Consider the following 6,138-nt stretch of genomic DNA (forward strand, 5'->3'; position numbering starts at 1 on the left):
CAGGTGTTGTTCATAGTAAACATTATCTTAAAAAGCAGAGATCAGCTAGAAGCAGAGTGCAACATTCATTTATGTACCAAGGTTTGGTTAACAAGGATTTCTAGATGAAAAATTAAAAAAAGAATAATAAAATAAAGACTTTTGAAGTATGGGAATCAGTCACTGATTTGCTTGAAGTAAAGGAATGCAGGAGGGTCACTCGACCACAGTCATAATGGAACAATTGAGTATGAAAAGAGTTTTTGACCTGACAAGTCTTCCAACAGAATTGTTTGTTCATTACCCTTAATGCAGCTCATGATGGCATCCTGTAAAACACCACAGCAGAAAAGGGAAAAAAAGCAGACATTATTGAGATTGTAGAGCGTTATGAAGAACCTTTTCATGTGGGAAGACGTGATGTGGGACAATTGCACCTGGAAAAGACTTAAATGAAGTCAAACGCGGCTAGTGCAGAGTATAACCACCAGGTGGCACCACTAAATATAGAGATTTTTGAATGATTTAGTGATTTCAATACCTGTACCAGTCTAAGGGTTGGATATACTTGTTTGTTTTTTTTAAATGAATGGGTAATCTCATCAAAACTATTGACAAGTCCTGTGCCTGAATTGTCTGACATTTCCATATATTGCTTTCTCTACTCCATCATATTGTAGTGGACCTAATCCTTAAGACAGGTTTTATGTGTAGACCGACAACCAGCTCTGTGATAACTATGTATAAGCACTATCTAACTGTATATAATATTAAGGTATAAGAAAAGATTTCAACATTGTGCAAGAAGGGTGCTATTCAGCCTTTCTCTGTACCTGCTCTATCCTGCAGAGTCATGAGTTCCTGCAGCCTGCCCCAGCTGGCATTTGGCTAGAGTTTTGGTACAGCGTGTACAGGTGCCCAGCCTCCCACAGAGACTCAGACAACCACTCACTTTCACACTTGCACCATAAAACCAATACAGATAACCTAAAATATATGTCACTGGACTGTGGAAAGACATGGTGAAAAGTAACCCAGACACAGACAGAACGTGCAAATTTCTCCTGAATATCCTTGTTATGAAGCAACAGTGCGGCCCACTTTATCAAAATACCCAAATCCACAGCTAAGTTGCAAGCCTGTAGCATGTCCTAAACTCTTATCTGTTGTCTTGTGTAATAAAAATTGAGATGAATGGCACAGTGCAATATTTTCAGGCTTTTAGCTACACAGACAACATTTTGTGGATTGATGGTTTAGGTCTACCCATGGGATTCATTAGTTGGTTTTGTTTTGTTTGATGTTGTTATAAGTATAGACACTCACTTTTGACATGCTGATATTTTACATCACAAGATGCAATGAGATGGTGAAGTGACGAACCATTCACTGAACTGACAGAAATGACAGAAATGAAAACAGTTTTTGCTACAGTGCTCTGGTTTGCTTTTATTTTTGTCTCTTGGTCATTTTTTGAAATCAGTCTCAGCTGTCGAGTCTTGCAGACATGCAGGGTTTCAGCTATAGACTGATCTTGTGTTCCTTTGCTGTATGATCACGATACATCTGTGTGATATCAAGCACTTTATGAAGTCACAGACCCATCAGACAATCTTTTGTGATTGCAGACTCTGGCTCTGACCCCTGGCTATGTAGGGCAGGGCATCAAGCCTGGACCCTCATTACTGCGATTTTGGAGAGGCTGCAAAGTCTGCACTGAAGACTTTGAGAGCTTTGATTGAACCTCAAGGGTGATCACACAGGAAGCCTCCAAAAAGAACACTGATGCACTGTTAACAGCAAGTTACTATTGAGAAAAAAATAGTAAATAGGTCAGTTTTACTCATACTCTGGGCTTTTGAAATATGCATCAGTTTTTGCTCATTTCCTTCTTACTAATTGTAGTACATTAAAAGTAGACTTACATTTGAGTCCCACCTGAGCTGAATAAGCCTTTGGTTTGATGACCTCCTCTTTGAAATATGTTCTCTGTGATGTGTAAAGACACATAGCCACAAGTCAGATAATCTAAGAGCACTTAGCAGGAAGTTTAGGAGGACAAACAATTGACGCAGGCAGTCATGGGTGACCCCAATTGAGTGGAAGAAGTTCAATAACTTTTCATGAAAGTCAGCACAGTTCAAAAATGGATGGGATGGAGTTCAGTACTGCACATGACTGTGAAGGCCACAATCACTAATTACACTTATTTCAGCAAGACTATACTAAACCACATGATGCATGTATTACAACAGCATGGCTCTGTGATAAAAGAAAGAGTCATGGTAATAAAATAGCCTACCATCTCTATCACACAAAGAAAACATGTATGATAAGGGAGACAAACAAAATAATAGAAAACTATTTACATAAGTTACACTTGGGACATTTCAATGTAAACTGACAATAAAGTAGTATTGTATCACATTGTATTGTATGGTTTCATATTGTATCCTATTGTACTGCATCACATTGGGCTAGTTTAGCTCAGCTCTGTATGTAGTCACTGAACACATACTGTCTGAATGCGTCTATTAATATTTTCAAACAATATTTTGATTCTCACCATTTTGTTGATGCTTGATGAGTCTCTTTGTGACATCATCTGTGCCATTCACTTATTTTTCTGTTTGAATTGCCAAAATCCCCCTAAAAATCAGGCATGAATGGAAAAAATATATACTGTACCTACTAGAGAAATGACGCTCAATCACATCCAGGAAAAATTTACTGCAGCTGTCTTACTATCATACTTGTTGCCTACATTTTCGAACACGCACACACCACAACTCCTGCACACATACATCTCTGTTACATCTCTGTCTGTGTTAGCTTTTGAACTCGTTGGAAGGGCTTAGGGTGCATAAAGCTGACTAAACTTTACTGGAGAACACATTACATAATGCCATCATATGAGGACATTATTAAGGACAATGCCATGGAGACAGGAACTATCCCACCCCCAGTTTCCACCCCCACCTCCTCTCTACACCCTGAAAGCATCTTGGGAGGGTTGCCCTTCAGCTGCCCACATCTCATTACATGCAGTTCAATGCGGCCAACAGCTTCCCGCTGACATTCAATTAGAGTCTTTCGTTTTCCCATCATTTGCTCTGCCTCTGTGACTCTGCCGCTGCTCCTGCTGTCATTTACTAATTATTCCAAACATCCCTCCAATTAGAGGTGAATCTGTTTATAATAAGATACACCTGTGTTGTTCTATAGGGTGAAATTAGCTGATGTACTATATGTTAAACATTTGTGTTATTTAGAAGAAGGAAATTTGACTGTGTCTTGACCTCTGACCTCTAAACTTTTTGGTATATTATTACAGATGAGGTGTTCCACAGGATTGAGAGGTTAAATCTGAAGTAATAATGCATGCTGTGAAACATTCTTTCACAACACTAAAGTTATGTTATAGGATGCCATTTGGTTGGTTGCCCAGGTGACCCATTGCCAAGGTGATTCCCACTGCTTGAGTTCTTTTTTTTTCATATAACAGGTTGGTTTTCCTGCAAGAACAAGGGATGCATGACGTTGTATTTTGTAGGATAGCCTGTTTCTATCTTCACTTATTGGAAAATGAGGCAACTAAAGGATTGCTTTCAGAATTGATAATGGTAACTATTATTTTCTTGATTAATCAATTAATTATTTGATTACAAAATGCCAAAAATCTGTTAGAAATACCTAAACATCAACTGTAACTCAATACTTGCATACATTTAATTTCAGTAAAATTATAAGCACAGCAATTTCAAGGCAATTTTCCTAGTGTAAGTTTCCTTTCAGAAAGGAAACCACCGTTTTGCTAATCATGCTCAAACATCTGCCTTTAACCATAAAGATATAGAACGGGAGTACAAGCAATAAGCTTTTACAGAAGTGAGAAACTGGAAATGCAAGTTATTTGACAATTGTGCTTTAAAAAATGCCTGTACTGATTGTGAAAATAGCTGTTGATTAATTTGCTATCACCATCCACCTCTATGTACCTGCTCAAGGCAAACACTTCTTTAACATACACTCACACACATGTGATGTCAACCCACCGTATGTCCCTAATAACAAGTCATCCCTGCTGCCTGTTTAACATCATCAGCTCTAATGAAACTTGTCACATGTCTGGTGTTATTACATAATACTTGTCTCTTTACATGAATATTTCAGCCATGATTAATAACCATGTGACCAGATTTTCCTCCCATAGATTCATGGTAAACACTGACAGCATGAACCTCATTAAAACTAAAGTGAAAAAGGTCACTCATTGACTCTATAATTTAGTTCAGAATGGATCGATGACATGTAAAGCACCAGGAATTTATTTATAAATCATGCACAGATGAAGACACCAGGAGGTCCTCAGGAATGAGCAGATTAAAAATAAAAGTGCATGTAGGCGATAATGAATTGCTAAAATTAAGATGGTTCATTATGCAGTTAGGTATAATTAATGGCAATTAGTGGGAAGAAACTTATTTCATATGCATTCGAACATACCCACTGTATACATATGTATACATCATTACATACTGAAAATGTAGTTGACAGGAAATAATTGATGAGTCCTCTAAACGTATAAATCTGTGACAATGTGTTACAACCCCAGCTCACCTGGGCAAAAGGAGAGTAACATAAAAGAGCTATAAGGAGGCAGTTTTTCCAAAGTAACAACAATCATCTTTTCATTAATAAAATCAAATGACAAAATAACCAAAAGCAGTATAGAGTTTACAGAAGCTAAAGGAGCTACTCAATACAAAGAAACAAATATAATCAAAGAGGAAAATTAAAATCCTAAGCCTGCTAGCCAAAAACCAAAATACAGAAAGAGTAGCACTCTTTGAACAAAATGTGGATTCTTTGGGAAAAATTGTTCTAAAAATCTTCCTATTCCTGGTTATATCTCCAAATATAAGGTACACTAGCAAGAGCAACGTCCAAACCAAGTGTTGTAAAGTGTTTAATAGATAAAAAACACAAGCCCTAACAGGTGTCCTCTCACATGCACAAACAAGTAAACACGAGAAGGGTAATTCACCTTCTAAAACAAGCGTCTACAGACAATTAATACAAAGGTGTGAGAGATACAGGGGCAAGCTGCTGACATAAAGACTGACGGCTGCCCACTGAACCACAGACAACCAAGGTTTGAATATCATGTGAAGGCCTTGCTGATTGGCAGTTAGAGGACCGAGCAGCATCAGCCAGGCAAAATGGAGTGGAGTAATCAGTGTTCGGATGGGACACTGCAGAGATGAAATACTTAGAAACTAGGCCATGGATTTCAGAATCCAAGGCCAACATGGTTCAAATTGGTCGTGAAAAAAAAGAAAGTGGAAAAATGTTCACTATCTCAAAAGCGATTAATCATTTTCTATACATGCTTTGTCCAATTCAGATTTGCGAGGGGTGTAAAAATAGTGCATGTAACTTCAAAATTGGACTACTTTAATTCTTTATTTTTGGGCGGTCCAATAGATTCTCTCAAAAGCCTCCAGCTGATCCAAAATGCTGCACCAAAAGTTCTGATGAGATTTAGGAGGAGAGATATTGCTTCAATTTTGGCTTCTCTTTATGGGCTCCCTGTTAAATCCAGAGTAGAATATTAAAAGCTTCTTCTTACATTAAAATCTCTTAATGACCAAGCTCTGTGATATCTTTAAAGACCTAATAGTTCCATATTTTCCCAACAGAGTATTTCCCCGAGACTGTAGGCAAATTTGTGGTTCCTAGAGTTAAAAGTAGAAGGGGAGGCAGAGTCTTTAGCTACCAGGCCTCTCTTTTCTGAAACCAGCTGCCAGTTTGGGTTCAGGAGGCAAACACCCTCTCTAGCTTTAAGATTAAGCTTAAATCTTTCCATTTTGATAAGGCTTATAGTTATGGAAGGCTCAGATGACCCTAAAACCTCTTTTAGTTATGCTGCTATAGGCCTGGGCTGCTGGAGGACTTCTTTGATGCCTTTCCTCACTCTGCTCTTTTATTTTTGTCAGTAACTTATATTTCTCTGTCTCAGCAGGTATTCCTGGTGCTATGATGCTTTTTGATGCCTCTTTCTTGACCTCTTTTAGTCTTGACCCCAATCGGTTGAGGCAGATGGACACCCTTCCTGGGTCTGTTTCTGTCAGAGGTTTCTATGCATTTATATATATA

The sequence above is a fragment of the Leuresthes tenuis genome, unplaced genomic scaffold, assembly GCF_036924035.1.
Source record: "Leuresthes tenuis unplaced genomic scaffold, fLeuTen1.0.hap1 SCAF_13, whole genome shotgun sequence".
Lineage (NCBI taxonomy): Eukaryota > Metazoa > Chordata > Actinopteri > Atheriniformes > Atherinopsidae > Leuresthes > Leuresthes tenuis.